The following is a 20,543-nucleotide window of genomic DNA, read 5'->3' as shown; positions in this document are numbered from 1 at the left end:
CATAAAATGTGTAGTCAATTATTAATTGAACAGCAAAACAGAAAGAAACTTTTGTTCAGAGCTTTCTTATTTCACAGATTTTAATGTTTAAAGGCTATATTTCCCATAAATAATGGATCTAGCAAACAATACCTTTTTTGTATAGGTTTAATTGTGATGTAGAACAAAGGCCATCCCATGCATGAGAGATGCAACAATAACTTCAGTTATTGCTCGGTAAATTCAAGTAAGCATCCCAAAATTTTTAGAACAATCTGGTGCCTAGACAGCATTATATTGCTAAAGTCTGGGCTTGAGATTTTAATTTGTGTGCCAGAGTAATGAGAATGGGATCACTCATTCACATTCAATTAAAAACATATATGCCAATATCTGAAAAAACACATACATATGAATTAAAAATAAATATGATCCATTCATGTATACACTGTACATACAGAAGTATTCTAAGGCACTTGCCTTAAAATACAAGTGGTTGTTCACTGTTACACAGGGGCAGATTCCCTAAAGGGCGAAGTGACTAACGCTAGCGAAAATTCGCCAGCGGGACGTCATTTTGGGCGCAGGTGTCACTTCGCTAGTGGAGGAGATAGACACTAGCGTTGCTTCGCACTCTAATGCCAGGCAAATTTTTGCTCTGGCGAACAGAACATAACTCTGCAAATTCACTAAGATGCTGATTTTACTGAACGTTACCTCATTCACCAGACTTGCCTTTGCCAGCCCAGACCAGGCAAAGTTCAATGGAGTGCACAGGACTTCCTTAATTTTTAGTGCAAAATGTTTCCAAGTCCCAAAAAACACTGGTGTCTTTTCCTTTTTTCTGTGAAGGTCCATAAAAATGTATTTGGGTAACTGGGTTGCCCCCTTCATTTTCTAACATATGGAACATAAACTATACACTGGGCTCATGTGTAGGGAATTATAACAACTCTGTTTTATTTATTAAGGTTCCCTTGTGTAATGTAATGTATTTGCTGCAACATATGCGTCCATGTAACTTCATAATTTCCCGCCGTATGCAAGTTAGGCAATGCTAGCGCATCTTCACTTTGATTGCCGAAATAACGATAATGAAAATTCGCCAGCGTTCTGAATTAGCGTTATCCTAGCGAATTTATGCCTGGCGAAGTGTTGTGATGGCTGTGAAGCAGTCGCTGGCGAATTTTTGGTGGTTAGGAAATTTGCCCCGTGGTGTCTAGCATGCCTAAAAGCTACATGGAACCAAGTATGCAGTGTTTACTTTTCGTCATGGACAGCACCATTCACAGGAAAATTTTCTTTAAAACGCCTTTATTTAGACATGGGCACCGACCCAGAAAAACACAACGTTTCAGGCTGACATTGGTCTTTTATCAAGCCAAGTATGCAGTGTATCTTATGATGGTTGTGAAAGTTTTCATCCCAACTGATTATGTGCTGTTCAGGTGTGACTGTTTTTGAAACATACTAAGGTGCACTTTTGGTTCTTCTTCACAGCCCTTGAAAACCACTTGTTGGCATGCTCCAATAAGTTCTGATTCAGCTCTGTGTACTGTCACTAACGTTCGCATCTCAATTTTCCCAAGAGGGGATAAAGTACACTCTACCTATTCCTTTGCTCCTTATACCTTATACCTCCTTTTTACCTTTATTTTTGCAAAATATCATGTGCCTGCCCCTTTCTCATTGATGAGACTATTAAAGCTCCAGATCTCAGCTGTTCTATATACACCCCCCAGCCATTGCCATATTAAAAACTGTTATGTACCATTTTACATTTATTGTACCTGATTGGAACAGTAATGCAGCTTGAAATCCACAGAGAAACATGACAAACCTTTGTCATACGACCCAGTAATGCACAAAAGAAGCCCACTGGCAAAAATACAGAATATTAATAGCTTTTGTTTTCACTAATAATATTGGTTATCCTGGATTTGCATACTGAGCAGTTCTACATATGAGTAAACCAGCTTATAGATTGTATGAAATATATGTAAAGGGAACACATGGGTGGGTTTGAAGGTTTAATTTTGGTTTATGCATCAAGTTAACACAATAAACTAAAGGATTGCAAAGTGCAAAACTTGCCCAGGTTTTTCAATGTTTTTCTGGAATATTTATACCCAGAATTCCTAGTCACTTAACTAAAGCTCAAGGCTCTTGCAGGCACATTTGTGCACAATTTAATAAACAGAGCAAACTTTTTTGCACTATTAAAAGTAAATGAGCTCTTTTTTCTTACAGCTCCATAAAGTACAGACAATATACAAGTTGTTACTTTATTTGAACCATATTGCATTAATGATCAATGCATTTCTTTTTCATAAACATTCCATAAGTAATTTTTTTTTGCTTTTGATTCTGTTGCTGCTTATTATTATCATATCAACATCTTATGACTATCCAATGATTAATAGTAAAAAGCAGGAGGAATTCTCACTGTTGTATCCTTTTACATCAAGCCACTAGCCCTGGAGGACTTTGAAAACCCTTATTGTGCAGTGTTGCTTTAAGACGCATTCTCTGTCGCTGTAAATATACAGCTCCCATCATGCTTTAAACCTTGATGGTTTTCTGCAAAATTCTAGTAGCTGTCGTCAAGCTACATTTGAGTGGAGAAGCACTGCCATCTGCAATCCCACAGGAACAGTACTGATCAAGCTAAAGAAAATACTGTCCTACATACAGTATTTATTTATTGTAAAAATTAAGTGTGCTATTTACTGTATAGATATATTTATATGTATATTACCATGTCAAAGTTTTTTTCTAAACACTTAATTACTGAAAATGCAATTTAGTATAATGGGGTCTTAAAGTATAGCAAATACTATGAATATAGAATATTAATTGGATTAAATTAAGGACACTATATCTGCTCTAAGTCTGTCAAATAGATTAACAATTACTTTGTATGTATTTCAGAATTGCAGCTGGTATTAATGAACGGTATCTGGGACATACAGTAACTATGAACTTTTGTAAACTGTTTGAATAAAATACATACAATGTACTTATAAGCAAACATGCATTCTATAATATATATATATATATATATATATATATATATATATATATATATATATATATATATATATATATATATATATATATATATATATATATATATATGTTCACAAATAACATATTTGCTAATTTATAATAGACATATTTGAACTTCATATGCAGTAAATGCAAAAGCATTAACTATGAATATGGATCTTAAGAGGATGATTAAAAATCATCCATGGTTTGCTTTTTAATAAAGTGTTTGAATCACATAGCATGCTTCATAGCGGAGATATTTTCAGCAATAAAAAAGTGGCTTACTGTCCCCTGAGATTCTGGTTTTCATTAGGAGCCCTAAGAACTTCGGCTTGTTCTAAATAGCATTTCTGATCTCCCGATGGTAAAAAAAGGTTATGGTAAAATCTGAAGAAAAAAAAAAAGAGATAAAAGATAATGACTTAGTCAATTTCAGAATCATTTCTCTGTTATGTGTCGTGAAAATCCTTGCAGTTTGAGACCTAAATTTGACAAATGCATAAAAACTAAATAGTGTCATGATGAAAATAGTTAAACTCTATCCATAACTCAGAAGAGACACACAAAAGCATCAACTTGCTCACTGGTTTAGCAAGAAATATTATCTAAATAAATGTGTTTGTTAAGTGAATCAAAGGCACTAAATCAATTACAATATTTATATTACATACTATAATGGACTTGTTTCTGAAAATTATTTATTTTATTGTCTGCATATGTGATACAATGTACATAATGTTTCTTTATATGCTTAGCATATATACATACTGTGTATATATATATATATATATATATATATATATATATATATATATATATATATATATATATATATATATATATACACATATATATTCAATATGCTTAGCTGGTGCACTCTTAACACAGCTGCCTGGGTGCTGGTCAACACATTAGTATACAGTGAACAAACAAGCCGCAAATGAAGTTCTTGGAGTGCGGCTTGTTTGTTAAATATATATATATATATATATATATATATATATATATATATATATATATTTATATATATATATATATATTTATATATATATATATAGATAGATAGATAGATAGATAGATAGATAGATAGATAGAAGAACAAAACCAACACCAAGGGTCTTCAAGTGATGAAAATGTTGTATTGTTACATAGTATGCAAAACCGACGTTTCGGTCCCCATCGGGACCTTTATCAAGGTGAATAATACATACAAAAAATCTTGTTTAAATAAACTCCAACCACAAGGTAAGGAGGTGTTCGTGCCATCATGTGCATAAATTGTTTTAACCCTTTGTATGGCTATACAGCAATAAAATACTCTAAAATGACCCACTTGTGTTATGATGTATAATAAATATATTAAATATGTTAAAAAAGTGTTGCAACAATATAGTGCATAAAGTGCTTCTATTTAAATAACAGTGCTAATCATTTTAAAAAACAAATTTAGCTTCCTCATGGTGTAACAAATTACCCATAACCCTAGTCCGACTGGCTTTTTTGATTAATCACATATTGCGCAAAAAGTCAAGAAATATTGACACATATCACATTCCCAATTATTGACGTGTTTCTCTAATGCCAAATGTGAGTTGCACAGGACTATATCACTACTGTCAGATAAACTGCATATATCATCAGTAACAATTGCAATACTGGGGGGTTCTTATCTGTTTGTTAAAAAACAGTTCAGTTGAAGTGAAGTGTTAAGATCTTTCAGGGCCACACATCCCAATTCATGTGTCCAAAACGCTTCTTTACGGAGTAGCATTTGTCCATGTCCCCACCTCTCCGTGGGGTATATATATATATATATATATATATATATATATATATATATATATATATATATATATATATATATATATATATATATATATATATATATATATATATATATATATATATATATATATATATATATATATTATATACACACACAATAATATATTTATATAAATAATTACTGTAAATCTGGGTCTTAAAGTGTAGCAACTACTACAAATGTACAATATTAATTGGATTAAATTAGGGACACTATATCTGCTGTATATACACACACACACACACACACAGTTAGGTCCATAAATATTTGGACAGAGACAACTTTTTTTTCTAATTTTGGTTCTGTACATTACCACAATGAATTTTAAATGAAACAACTCAGATGCAGTTGCACTGCAGACTTTCAGCTTTATTTCAGTGGGTTGAACAAAATGATTGCATAAAAATGTGAGGAACTAAAGCCTTTTTTAACACAATCACTTCATTTGAGGGGCTCAAAAGTAATTGGACAAGTTAAAAAACTGAAAATAAAATGTTCATTTCTAATACTTGGTTGAAAACCCTTTTCTACAAGTCTTGAACTCATGGACATCACCAGATTCTTGGTTTCCTCCTTTTTAATGCTCTACCAGGCCTTTACTGCAGTGGCTTTCAGTTGCTGTTTGTTTGTGGACCTTTCTGTCTGAAGTTTAGTCTTCAGCAAGTGAAATGCATGCTCAATTGGGTTCAGATCAGGTGACTGACTTGGCCATTCAAGAATATTCCACTTCTTTGCTTTAATAAACTCCTTGGTTGCTTTGGCTGTATGTTTTGCGTCCTTGTCCATCTGTATTATGAAACACCTCCCAATCAATTTGACTGCATTTAGCTAGATTTGAGCAGACAGTGTCTCTGAACACCTCAGAATTTATTCGGCTGCTTCCGTCCTGTGTCACATCATCAATAAACACTACTTTCCAAGTACCACTGGCAGCCATGCACGCCCAAGCCATCACACTGCCTCCGCTGTTTTACAGATGATGGGTATGCTTTGGGTCATGAGCTGTTCCACGCCTTCTCCATACTTTTTTCTTGCCATCATTCTGGTAGAGGTTGATCTTGGTTTCATCTGTCCAAAGAACGTTTTTCCAGAACTTTGCTGGCACAGATGTTAGATTTTTTTTTAGCAAAGTACAATCTAGCCTTTCTATTCTTGATGTTTATGAGTGGCTTGCACCTTGCAGTGCACCCTCTGTATTTACTTTCATGAAGTATTCTTTTAATGGTAGACTTAAATATAGATACGCCTACCTCATGGAGAGTGTTGTTCATTTGTTTGGCTGTTGTGAAGGGGTTTCTTTTCACCATGGAAATTATGCTGTGACAATCTACCACTGTTGTCTTCCATGGACGTCCACCAGGTCTTTTTGTGTTGCTGAGTTCACCAGTGCTTTCTTTCTCAGGATGTACCAAACTGTAGATTTTGCCACTCCCAATATTGTAGCAATTTCTCTGATGGGTTTTTTCTGTTTTTGCAGTTTAAGGATGGCTTGTTTCACCTGCATGGAGAGCTCCTTTGACCGCATGTTGTCTGACCCTCAAATCATCTCCAGGGCTTTTTTTTCTGCATCTTTGATAATGACATAACAAAGGAACTGCCCATGAAATAGCCTTTGAGTCAATTGTCCAATTGCTTTTGAGCCCCTGAAATGAAGTGAAGGCTTTAGTTACTCACATTTTTATGCAATCTATTTGTTCAACCCACTGAATATTGACCTAACTGTGTGTGTGTGTGTGTATGTGTGTATATATATATATATATATATATATATATATATATATATATATATATATATATATATATATATATATATATATATATATATATATATATACACAAATTATAATAGCAAAGCACATGCCCAAATTCTATGTTTTCAAAACACTTTGACATTGCTGTTATTTGTTTGGATATTTGCTCATCTATGCTTATTTTACAGTGCCCTATATTTCTGCACAGCTGAACAGAGATCAAAAAATATTGAAAGGAGTCAGTGGAATAGAATAGGACAAATATAATAAGCTTAGCAGTGTATAATAAGTAAAATAAATATGAAAAGTGCATCCCTGTCTTAAAGCTCTAACAGTCTTAGTAAAAACATAGATTAAAAAAAAGCTGATATGTGTAAAGAGAGTCCAATGGGCTTTATAGGGGAACACACTGGTTTATTGCAGAACACTCAAGTCAGGCAAACAGGGATAGGCTTCTTGGTAGGGAGGATATGGTACATACAATGCCACAGAGAAAAGTGATATAATCCCACACAGGAATGAAAGCATTTTTGTTAAGCAATACAGTACAGTCCCACACAGGTATAAATCTAATTTACAAAGTCACAAAGATATTGAGGCTATTTCATGGAGGTACACTATATTGTACTACAGACAGAGTTCAGTCACACAGATAGTTCCAAACACAGTACAGTTACACACAGGTATACAGTACTATCAGGGGTGCTGCTGCCATGAGGTGAGTTGAAAATCTTGTTTTAGTCAGCAGTGGCCCTCAAGTTATCATGGGCAGCAAAAAAGTTGCTACTAGCAACTTGAAAAGCTGCAATTCTGTTTTTCAAATTTGAATTTTAGCTTTTCTAGTACAGAGACTTCTATTATACTCTCTGCACTAAAGATACACCCCCTTACCTGGTATAAGGTTAAAAGAGTTAAGCAAGGAGAGTGGGGGGGGGTGACAAGTGGTAGGCCACCTCATGACAGCACCAGGTACTGAATCACCCTTGAGAACTATTCCACACAGAATCATGGCTCTAGACTGTTTTTTTCTAGCATCCCCTAGTACTTTTTATTTACTTCCTAAAACCTTCCACTAAGTCTAAATCATATTGGATAGCCCTCACAGATTGAAAATACTTAGGTTTGTGCTACTGCCACATGACAACAAATATCTATGGTACCACTCAACAAATAAGTATTAAATAAAAATACAAAAATATAATAGAAATAATGAAGGAGAATACACTCACAGTTCACCTCTGTTCAATAAAGGCAAATAAATCCTGAGGGGTAAAGCCCATGGATTGTTTAATGAGGGTCTTCTCTACAAACCTCCCTGGTACCTTGGCCCTTTCCCCTTCCCACTGGATCCTGACTGCATTCCTCCTTTTAAATACTGTGCTGTCTCTCACTTACAAAAAACCTTCTCCTTCCCAAGAAGCTTTGGCCTCTCTGCACAGTCTCCCCAGACACCTTGTGCTCACCCACCACCCCACTTTCACTCTATGCCGGCCCACCCCCACAACCTTTCCATCAGCCACAGCCTTCTTGATGCCCTGGGCCCTTATAGAGCCACTTGCAAAAGTCACACTCTTTATCTCCCTCATGATCTCCTGACTCAGTGTCACTTTCCTGCTTTGCAGCAACTCCATACTCCTTAATGCAGTAATGACCTTATCAGTCACCAGACCACTGCCCTGAGGATTTGCCTGTACCGGGACACCAGTCTTTATACTGAGACCAGCAGGGCCATGAGAGGAGATCTTAGAAGGCAAACCACTCCCTTTAAGAACCATGACATTAGCAGTGGATGGTAAATCAGAAGTAGAAAGTACATCCTTGCCTTTAAGGACCATAACATCAGAATTGCAAGTATTATCAGTGGAAGGAAAAATATTGTCTTTAAGCACCATCACACCAGGTGCAGCAGAGTCAGAAGGCATTACATTGCTTTGCTCCTTATTTAATAAACAGGGTAAGTCACAGTCATTGGACACCAGCAGTTACAGTATCAGTCCATTCTATTCTACATTCGACAGTAAAGAGTCCATTCTCCCCACAGCTCCACTCTCTGCACTGCTGCCCCCTTCCCCCCAGCATACCCGGCTGCTTGTCTCAGGTGCAGCAATCACCTCTCCAGCAGCTCCAACACTTTGCTCTCTCTGTGTTGCACCTGCATTAACCTCTTCAGTGCCACTGGGGAACATCACTGGGGGGTGATATCACTCCAACTTGCAGTACAGCGGTAAAGAGTGACTGAAGTTTATCACAGCACAAGTCACATGACTGGAGGCAGCTGGGAAACTGACAAAATGTCCCATGTCAGATTTCAAAATCAAATATAAAAAAATGTGTTTGCTCTTTGAGAAACCGATTTCAGTGGAGAATTCTTCTGGAGCATCAATATTAGCGAATGCATTTTGAAAAAAAACATGTTTTCCCAGGACAGTATCCCTTTAAAAACTATAAGACTAGCCATATTAGAAATCAAGTCCTATATACTGTAGGCAGAATGCCAGTGAACATTTGATGTTATGTGCTGCTGACACACAACCCCCCCCCCTAAATTACAAGCATCCATTTATGTTCCATGTATAAATGCTACAGGGCATGAATTAAAAGTTGCTGGTTTAAACTGAGCTGTAACTTCAAAATCAAGAATAGAATAAATCAGAATAATATTCTAAAAGGAAAATATGATAGTTTGATTGGCATCCAGCTTACTAAAGGTACTGGACATATTTACATCCACCCATTTAAGGTTTGGGACAATGTGAATAGATCTGCTTTTGTGGGGCCAACAAACCTTGCCTCCACAAACGACTTTTACAGATGAGCAGAGTGTAGCAAGAAAGAGATGAAGCAGTGTGAGTACATTGCAGGCCCTGTCTCTTCCTTGCTTTTTTGCACAGCACCATTCTTATTGCCAGCCATTATTGATGCTCATGCAATGCTGACAATTGAGGAATACACAGTGATTTTCCTGCATCGGTATTGTGTAGTTGAATCTGAAGGGACAGTGCTGAACCTATTGGGGTAAAAGCAATCTTTTGTAGAAAATTTCAAGCAAAGCAGCAATTTTTGTTAGCTAGTCCCTATTCACAAAAAAAGTTTAAAAAAAAATGGATGATTCAGGTTTTCGCTAGATTTTATCTGAGTTTTCTCCCAATATGATTAATTTGAGTTTTTTAATTAACAAATAAGGTCAAATCGGGCATGGGAGTTTGGTAGTTTTTTTTTTTTTTTATAAAATAATGAGATAAATTTGAGTTTAGTAGATAACACCCTAAGGGGCAGATTTATCAAAACTCACCCACTATCTATTCATTCCTGTGGGATTTTTGGAAGCAATTTACCAATGGGTGACTATTTATTAAATATGCGTCTAAATATTCCATAGAAATTAATAGAACATGGGCGAGTTTTCCCATTTTAAACTTTAATCTCATATTTTGATACATTTATCCCTAAAGGTTGCCTGTAGGTCATGTTGCTCACATTTGGCTGTTTCGTCTGCTTTTGTAAGAAATTGTTACTTGAAGTCCCTTAACCTGACTGTTTTGGCAACCTGACTGCCCCTTCTCAAACTATCATAGTTTCTAATGCTAATGGATTACTGTAGCACAAATATGGCAGTCCCCTCATAGAAGAACATGGGGGGGTTAGTAACTCTTTGAGAAAGTTTACATTGTTTTCCAAAATTTCTGTTGAATTAACACACTGCAATGGGTCCTTTTTACCTACAAAATGTAAACAGATATAATAAACAAATTCACCCTTTCTTTGGCAGATTATTCTGGTGAGCAGATGGGATACATTTCATGTGATGTTAACGATTATTTAAGCCACTGTATAAATACAGCTAATTTCATCCTGCACCAAATATATATTTACTCTTCTTCACAAACCTTTTTGCAAAGCATGCAGAAATAAATGTTGTTGGCTGTTTAAAAGTTAGGGAATTAATATTTGTATTGCAACGTACCCGTGTTAAGCATTTTGTGCCACAGTTCTCTTGCAGCAGAGACATAAAATGACTGTAAATCAAATTCAGCAAAAAAACACATGCTATATGAACTTACGAAATACTGTAAGCATGGCCAATCAAATGATTTATACAAATGGATTTATATCAATAAAAATAATCTTTTTGGCTAAGTACTTTTTAGGATATTAAATTTAAAGCACTATGCAATGATACAAATATTGTATGACTGGTAGTGATGATCAAATATTTTCACCAGACGTGGATTCTCTGCGAAATGTTTTTTTTGGCGAAGCAAAACTGGACAGATTCGCTCATCACTAATGAATTATATTAAAGTGTAGTAAAACATTATCTATTATTGCCCTGCAGAGCCAGCCCACGCTGACCAAGCGCCCTAGACAAGCCAGGCAGTCGCGGCGCCGGCTTAGCGTGAATTTGTGCTCGTGTGTGCATGCGTGAATTTGGTATTCGCGCGCATGCACAGAAGTGACAAAAAGGCGATAAAAAGTACAGAAAGACGGGCAGAGAAGGGACCTGGACTTGGGGTAGGCGACAGAGGAGGTACGTGACTGGCGCCCCCCAGCTTTGCACCCTAGGCATGTGCCTACTCTGCCTACCCCTCGTTCCGGCCCAGTGCACTGGTATCATCCAGTTATGATTTATATTTACCAGGGGGTGTTTAATGCAATAGGTTATTCTGGGAAATAAGCATATACGGGTATGGGACCTGTTATCCAGAATTCTGGGGACTTGGAGTTTTCCGGATAACAGATTTTTTAGTAATTTAGATTTTCATACATTATAGGGGTTGTCCACCTTTGTGGTTTTTGAGCTATTTAGATTTTTAATTCAGCAGCTCTCCAGTTTGCAACCATGCACTGATTTGAATGAGAATATGGAATATTAATAGGGGAGGGTCTGAACAGAAAGAAGAGTAATAAAAAGTCTCAATAAAAAAAAATGTGTATCTTTGCAGAGCATTTGTTTTTAGACAGGGTCAGTGACCCCCAGTGGCGTAACTACCGGGGGAGCAGCCGCAAAGAAACCGTGCACGGATGAGGGTGGGTGAGGGGGGCCCAGCTGCGCGGCCCGCAATAGGGCCCACCCCCACCTAGTTCCGTTACTGGTGACCCTCTTTTGAAAGCTAGAAAGTCAGGAGAAGAAGGTAAAGAATTAAAAAATGATAAAATATAAATAATGAAGACCAATTGAGAAGTTGCTTAGAATTAGTCATTATATAACACACTAAAAGTTATCCTAAAGGTGAACCACCCCTTTAAGGCTACTAAAAAATCATGGAAACATTAAATAAACACTTTCTGCTTCTTTCTGATGTTTATGTTTCTTGCCAGTGGATGAGCTTTTGCTTATGAGTCATGAAAAGGTTGGATTGTAAGTAGTAAAACTATTTAAAAACAGTATACAAAAACATAAAAAAGTATAACATTATTGTATGTCTAGATATTATTACCTGACTGATTCTTGATATTTTACACCAGTTATCAAAGAAACTTACAGGGGCAAATTCACTAAGCCGCGAAGCGCAGAACGCTAGCGTTAATTCTCTAGCGTTTGGCATTTTCGCTACTGCGCAAATACAGTAACGAACGCTGGCGTAGTATCGCTAGTGTTACTTCGCAACCTTACGCCAGGCGAATTTTCGCTAGCGACGAAACTACGCAAATTCACTAACTTGCGCAGTGTACTGAACGCTACCTTTTACGCTAGACTTCCTTCGCCACCTCAGACCTGGCGAAGCGCAATAGAGTAGATAGGGATTGTTTAAAAAAAAGTCAATTTTTTTTCTAAGTCCCAAGCTGATAGGCTGAAAAAGATCAAAAATTTTTTGGGGCTCCCCTCCTTCCCCCCTACATTTCCTGACTCATGGCAACTTACCTAGACAGTGGGCACATGTGTAGGGCAAAATTAAATTTTTATTTGCTGATTTGAAGGTTTTCTAGGCATTTGTAGTGCAGATACGTGTTCCTCCATTGAAATTTGAATTTCGCGCCGTATGCAAATTAGCCTTCGCTAGCGTAACTTCGCTTTACATAGCGAAACAACGCTAGCGCAACTTCGCAACCTTATGCTACCCCTGTGCGCAACTTCGGATTTTAGTGAATTTGCGGAGCCCTGGCGAAACTACGCCTGGCGAAGTGCGGCGAAGTTGCGCCTGGCGCAACTTCGCATCTTAGTGAATTTGCCCCACAGTATCTGGTGATAACTCAGTTTAAAAATATTGACAAGCAGAATTTCTAATCAAATGCTTATATTTAGGATAAAAGCTCAAATAGCCAGTATGTTGGACATAGTGTGATCTTAACAACAGCAGATACTGTAACTGAAGTTGTTTAATAAATACATTTGGAATATTCCAGAAACCTTTCTAGGTTATTAAAATTGCATTCTTTGAATAGTTTAATACAACTCAAAATATTAAAGATCCCTGCTATATTTTCTTTTCATTTTGTTACAGTATTAAGTAGGGATTGCATTCCATTCCATATGCTTAATGGCAGAGTATCCTGTGCATTTCAGTGTACTTAAGACAAAGTTTAAAATCTAAACCTATAATCCTCTTTATATTTCAAGAGAAATTTTTTTTTTCTCATAATATGATCCGCACACAAAGCATATCATATTGTTTGTTGAGTTTTAAAAATAGGTAAAAGAAAGGGAAAAAAGAATGATCCATTATATCTTCACCTACCACCATCATTGTCTGTCTTACTCTGTATAGCAATTAAAACATAACTTTTATTGCCACTTTAAAGTGAGTGTGTCCAGATTAAAACAAACATAGGCAGTGGTGTTAAAGGACCCACTCTGGGGTATATGTTTAGCATCTTACTGGTCAGCTGCTATACAGTAGGTGCTACATATGCAAAACCTCTATTTGCACTGCCAAGTCCAGGCAACACCTGGTAGTAACAACTTGGAGCCTGACCAACTGTTTTGCTCACTCAAATTAGGTCCCAACACAGTTGCCCCATTTTTAGTAAAGTTCCGACACCCTGCCTAGTAAATAAAAAATAGAAGAGAATGTGCCTGTTTGTGTGCCCGAGCTTTATCAAAGGCAATCGTGCCTTTGATAATCGTGCAGATTAAGTGCCTCTGTTTATAATAGCGTATTTGCGCCATAATTCAAACCCACCACTTGCAGAGCAAAACATATGAGTCTCTAAGGCTCTAAGGGTTTTTCTGATGTCTATGTTATTGCTAATACTGTTAGCAGCATTGAATTACAGTATCACCTTACAATCAAACTGCAACTAGAGCATGTGAATTCGATACAAAGTTAAAACAAACCTGTAGTTTGTATAATCAGGGAAGTGTTGTAAAATTTTGCATAATTTAGAAACAAAGTATCTAAGTATATTCTACTGAATCCCCATGATGTACTGGCTTAAGTGACTATAATTATACTGTTACTGCCAACACATTATATCGGCTAGCATAGTTAAACAACACAAGTAAGTGTTGGCATTTTACAAAACCTTCCATGGTAGGCAACTCTATAGTTGCAAAGAATTCTCCAATTGGTTAGTAATCAACTTGGCAACTGAAGCTTATTTGAGGAATGTAATCTCACTTTCTGCTTATACTTTGATTTCTTATCATACCTGACATTAAATAGTCTATAATCTTCATAAAACTGTCCTCCTAATCCCCCCATTTGACAAAAAAACTTAAAGGAAAGCCAAATTCACTATTCATGGGGGATGGGGGATTCAAATCTGTTAGCCACCCTCATTGAAAAAAACAACTCTGGGGAAAAATGCCACCATCTTTCTTACCTTTCAAAGGCATTGTCCTTCACATGGGGAGGCTTATTTATTAAAATTCTAATTTTAGAGGTTTTTTTAATCAAATAGACATGAAAAAGTCGCACTTGAATATGTGCTTATTTATGAAAAAAAACTTGAATACAAAAAAAAATGTATTCAGGGTCTAACGCATTTGCTTCAACAACTTCAACACTAAAGAGGTGCTTTAATCCTGTCTATTAGGCATCTATGTCAGGAATTCCAAGCCCAAAGAGATAGATATTTCATCTAGAACTTCATCACCATTTCTCACATATTATCCACATATATATCGCAAACTCAGTATTCATAAATTTAATAGAACTAAGTTGAGAAATCTTAACTCATCATAACTGGTGTACGCATTTGAAGATTGGTTTTGGGGGATTTGTCACCTTACTCAAACTGAAAGGGTCAGACAACCGCGATCTAGAAAGACCAGTCAGAATAAAACACACTGGAATTTATGGATAGAGATTGGCTATCCAAAATGTCTCAGATTTCCCCAGATAGTTAGATTGTGTTGCTTTTCCCTTCAGTATTTAGTTTGTTTCACTAGTATGGCAGGGTTATCAAAAAAAGTAGAGGATAGTCATCTTAAAATAGAGCCACTATGGCACATGTTAGAGGGTAGGATCACTATGTTTATTATTATCCATTATTTATATAGCACATTTATGCAATGGTTTATAGAGATTATACATAAATTCTTGCCCCATTGTAGTTTACAGTCTAATGTCACTATCATATTCACAAATTCTATGGTCAATTTTATATCAGGATATAATTAACCTGCCTCCATGTTTTTGGATTTGGATTATGGGAGGAAACCAAAGTACCCAGATACAGGGAGAACTTACAAACTTCTTGCAGGTAGTGTCTAAGCTGCTACCATCATCTGTCACCAAACACTCTTTTGGTGTACTGCACTCCTATATACAAGAAATTGTATCTCTTTGAGGGATTTTCAGTAGGCAAGAATAATTTATATATAGTTTAAGTACCAAAATATTCCAGTCTGTAATAAAATGAAAACCATATTAACTAAATACATAGGAACTCTCTAAATGAACTGTGGTGTGAAAAAAAATGTTGCTGTGAGCCAATCTATACTACATTGTATATAAATTCTAAAATTAGCATTCCTTATCAGTGTTGACATGTATGCATTACCTATAATTCATTATACTTAGAGTAATTTATTTAAACCCATTATAACATACTGTGCTATAGCAATTCATGGACATTAATGTTGAAAGAATGATTTGTGTATATTCAAATATTGTTACCTATAGGCCCTAACTGGGACTAACATAAAATCAAACTGATGGAGCAGCCATTTGTAACATAATAAGAAATAAAGATGTTCAAATGAAATTTGGCATGGGAAACTCGATTGCCTCAAGACACTACCAACAGTAGGAGCAAATAATTTTATGCAATCTGCCATGTTTTACAAAGAAGATGATGCATCATCAGTTATAGTAGTTACAGTAGATTTATGTACAGGATTGTTTGCATTTTATTATTCATTCATTTCACTGTTTCAGGTTGTTACCTTTCAGCAGTTTATTTCACTTTAATATGATTTAACATTCTTCTGAAAGAGATTGGCAAAGTGAAATGAATGCACAAGTTTAAGGTTAAGGTTCTCCAGACAATTTGCAGGCAATATCCAGAAAAAATGAATTCCTGTTCTGTAGAACGTCATAATCATTTGTGTTTAGCAAGTTAATTTCTGTAATTTATTTGTGCAGTGTGACCTGTACAAAGGATCTGATTTAGTAAATAATTGTGCAATATATGTTTTATTCAAACACTAATGGTCACATTAATCTTTTTTAACAAATTGTTTAAAAACACTTTTTTTATGTAAAAGTTATCCACATTAACCCTTGTAGATGCCACAACCTGTGAAATTTGAAAAGTTAAATTGAATTATATTTTTGTCTGTATTCTGTCAACCATTTTACACAGTCAGGCCACATACTGTATAAACCTCTAGTAGTATAAACTTTGCACATTTTGATACTTGTTCCAGTAGTATCTGCAAGGAGAATAGGAGGATAAATTGGATTAGACACAAAAGATTTTCATTAGACTTCTGGCCAACGCACTTACTTTAGGGAATGTTGGGGGCATTTTGGATGTGGCAAAAGGACATAGGCCTAGAACTCTACCACAAGGGCTTTCACTGCCCATGGGCCCCAAGTGTACTACCATGGGAATCATTTCATGATATTAATAGTCTGAATAGGTATGAAATCTATTTTCCAGAATGCTTGAGAGTTGGGATTTTCAAGTAAAGTTTTTTTGTAATTTGGATCTCCATACTTTAGTCTAATTTAAAATAAATAAATAAATAAATACATAAATAAATACATAAATAAATACATACATTAATATTGTTTTTCCACCAGTCTTATGAAGCGTAGTTCCCATCAAGCACAAGGTACTGAGTTATTTGCTTAAAATGGACTCTATGAGAGTTGGCCTTCCTGTAATTTGTTGCTTTCTGGATATTGACAGTTCAGGGGTAATTTATCAAAGGTTGAGTTTGTGAATAAACTCACAACTTGAATGTTTGCTTATTTATGAAAAAACGAAAATGTAAGAAACTCAAATAAATGCAATCGGAGTGGAACATGTGATACTCGAATTGATCCTCGTTACTGACGAAAAAAAACTCGAATAGCTCAAATTGATCTTTAAATGCTTCAAGGGACCTCTCCCATTGATTTCTACATGACCTTGAAAGGTTTTAGCTAGAGTATTTTTGGATTTGAGTTTTGTGCAGTTTCGGGTAATAATAATACATCTCTAAAAAATTGACGTTTCTTTATCCTGAAAAATTTACGTTTTTACTGAAGCTACCCTCGAAAAATAGATGCCCATTGACTTTAATGGGGCCCGGCGTCAACTCTGGAATGGGCTCCCGTTTTGAATTTTTCGCCCGTTTCGCGAATTTAGCAGGAAATTCACAAAATTCGTGGTCAATCGAAATGGAACAAATTCGCCCATCACTATGTTTGAGAAGTTGTTAAAGCTGGTCGTAGAAGCTATGTTCTCGCAAGACTAGAAACAGTTTTGTTGATTTGACAAAGGCAACAAGCAGACACTTACTAAGGAGCAGGATCAATCAGTGACAATCCAGCAACTGGAAGTGCAACTGCTAATGGAACAGCAAATATAGGTAAACAGGATGTTGTGAGTGTTCCAATGAACAATTGTAAGTGTTAGATATTCAATGCATATTCTCTCTCTCTCTCTCTCTCGCCACTGCAACGGAAACCATCAATTGGGGGGACTACAGCTGGAGGATAACATTTGCATTAAAAGGTTGCTGCTGTCTCACAACAGGAAATACATATTAGAACTGCCATAAATTGTTGTTGACACCTATTGGTTTTTATAAGGTAATACCATGTGTACAATCTACTGCATATCATTCTTTTGTGTTACATTATTTGTGGTTCTGTAACAGTGTCATTCTACTGAAGGCTGTACGTTGTGGAAAATAAGAAACAATGTGTTAAATAAGACTTGAATTGGCTTTTAGCAAAACAAAACAGGCGTTTAACGAAAATCAAAGATGACACAATGATGTGTTAAAGAGAACAAGAAGAAAGCCATTTCTTGCATTCATCAAGCTACCGTAAATTAGGTTGAACTCATTCAGCAGGAATTTCCCAAAATTAAACAAGGTTTACAGCTAATTTATTTGTTTTTTTTGTTTTTAATGAATGAATATGGTAAGTGAGCCTATACTGTTTTGTGATCAGCCTGCACTAATCCATTATAACAAATGTTGTCTAGTTATCAAAGTATCACATATTGTCAGGTTTTTGAAAATGAAGTGTCTTCATTTAAACTTTAAAAGTTTTTTACAGAAGCGTAGACTCCAAAATCAATATATCCTTTCACATTACTGAAATGGAATATATATGCTGCATTTTCTTTGCATATGCATAACATTTTTCTTTAAATCAATTTCTTGTTCTGTAGAGGGCAGCCTTGTTTCATTTTAAAAAATATAAACTTTTCTTCTCTGAAAATTATATTCTGTCATGCTTAAAACTATCTGGAGCATATTAAAATCAGAGATTGCATGTGTGAAGCAGTGTGAAAGAAACAAGTTAGCTTTTGCTTCTACAAATAATATTTATGCCTTTAGCCTTAAACAGCCAATTATGTGTTCATTCTCTCCTCCATACACGTTTGATTTTTGTCGAGGTCACATTCCTGTTCCTAACAAGCTAATAAGAGTGTTTTACAATTACATTATTTAAAGACTAACAATCCAGTAACTGTTTTTTTTGGGGGGTTTTTTGGTGTTGCTTCTTTCCGAAATGTATCATATAATCTTATTCATAGATACGCACCATTATGTTCACATTATTATAAATCATTACTAGGGCAGCAGTGTGTATTAAAACAAGAAACACATTCATAATAAAGCATAATACAAACTGCAGAGTTCAATAAAGTTTTTATTTTCATTTAATTGTCAAATGCAAAAACAGAACATCATGCTTTGCCATTAACTTGAGACTATTAGGGGGATGTACTGAAAACATTGTGTAAATAAAAATTGCTTAAATAAATATTAGTGATGGGCAAATCTGTCCAAAAATTTGCAAAATTGAAGTCAATAGGCGTCAGAATAATTTTGATGTGCAGCAATTTTGACGTGTGAGAATATTGATAAGCAATAATTTTTTTGTCTCAGCAAAACAAATTTTTCCACTATGAATTTTTCAGCAGTTTCGCGAAAACATTTGTGGGCGGCGAAGTGTGAAAATTTGCAGCAGGTCCATGCATGGCAAATAAATTTGCCCATCACTAATAAATATATATATATATATTTATATATATATATATGTGTGTGTGTGTGTGTGTGTGTGTGTGTATGCTAGAGTTATGGCTAGTTTACTTTCAGATTTTTATGATTTTGTACTTATTGCTTTACAATTTCAAAAGTTTGTTGGTTTTTACACAGTGATAGTCTGTATTTCTGTACAGTCTTTAGACAGCATTATATATTATTTGAAAATTAGTTTTGTATTAATGAGGTCATCTTAACAATTAAATCAACCATTAACCTAACTGCAATGCTTGTCTATTGTCCAGCCACAATTTAGTTGTTTAAATAATGAACATAATGTTAATTTCCTCATAAATTACCTTGGTTTGTAAGTACTGTCTCTTTTTTTGCTATGATACTAAATTGTGCATAACTATCATTTCCATTCAGGATACTGTGACTTTGCAGAACAATTTGACAAAATTGAAGAAATGGCTAGAACATTTTCAATTAAGCTTCAGTGTGATAAATGTAAGGTTATGCACTTCGGTGTTGGGGAGCTCTCTGATCATATAGTACACATTATGGGTTTTTCACTTTGTTGTTTCACATTTTGGGATTAATGAGCTATTGGTATATTATAGACACCAGAAGAGATGTTGAAGTACAGGCAGCTGATTCTCTGCAATATTTCTATTTTATATTGCATGTAATATCTTATTAGTGCATGAGTTAAAACCTGAGGGGAAAAAAACAGGTTATCAGATGTACTTAGAAGCATTCCTTGGTATTTTAGTGACAAGGCAAATTTGCTGAAATTTGTAATACGTGTTCATTAAATATTGCTTTTTAAACAGATATATCATATTGCAAGATTTCTAGTTTATGGCAGTTTCCCTTTAAATTAATGTTTAAAATCTTATTTTTCCTTAATTTTTTGTTTATTATCAAATTGTCCAAAACTGTTCCTGGATTAAGAAGATATTTAGTGCTAATACAAGATGTTCCTAATTACAATTTTGAAATTATTCATAAGCATGAAATTAATTTGTTCTGTTGTCAGCAATAGCTTGTGTATGTTAGTTTTCTAAAAGTGGTTAGATGTATTGTTCCGCTTGTGTAAATATACATATTAAAGCCTATTTCTACAGGAACATACAGATGGGAGCTTTCTGATTTTCAGATTCTGTTCATACTAGAAAAAGCAGAAAACTATTGCAATGTCCAAATTTCCAAAAAAAAGTTAGAAGTCTGTTTCTTTGTTACTAAGGGGGTTATTTATCCGATCGAACCCGCTCGGGTTTTTAACTCTTATTTATTATTAAAATTTACCGAAAATTTGCTTTGCGCGAAAAGCTCT

This window comes from Xenopus laevis, chromosome 8L (assembly GCF_017654675.1).
Source record: "Xenopus laevis strain J_2021 chromosome 8L, Xenopus_laevis_v10.1, whole genome shotgun sequence".
NCBI lineage: Eukaryota > Metazoa > Chordata > Amphibia > Anura > Pipidae > Xenopus > Xenopus laevis.
This window is presented reverse-complemented; position numbering follows the sequence as displayed.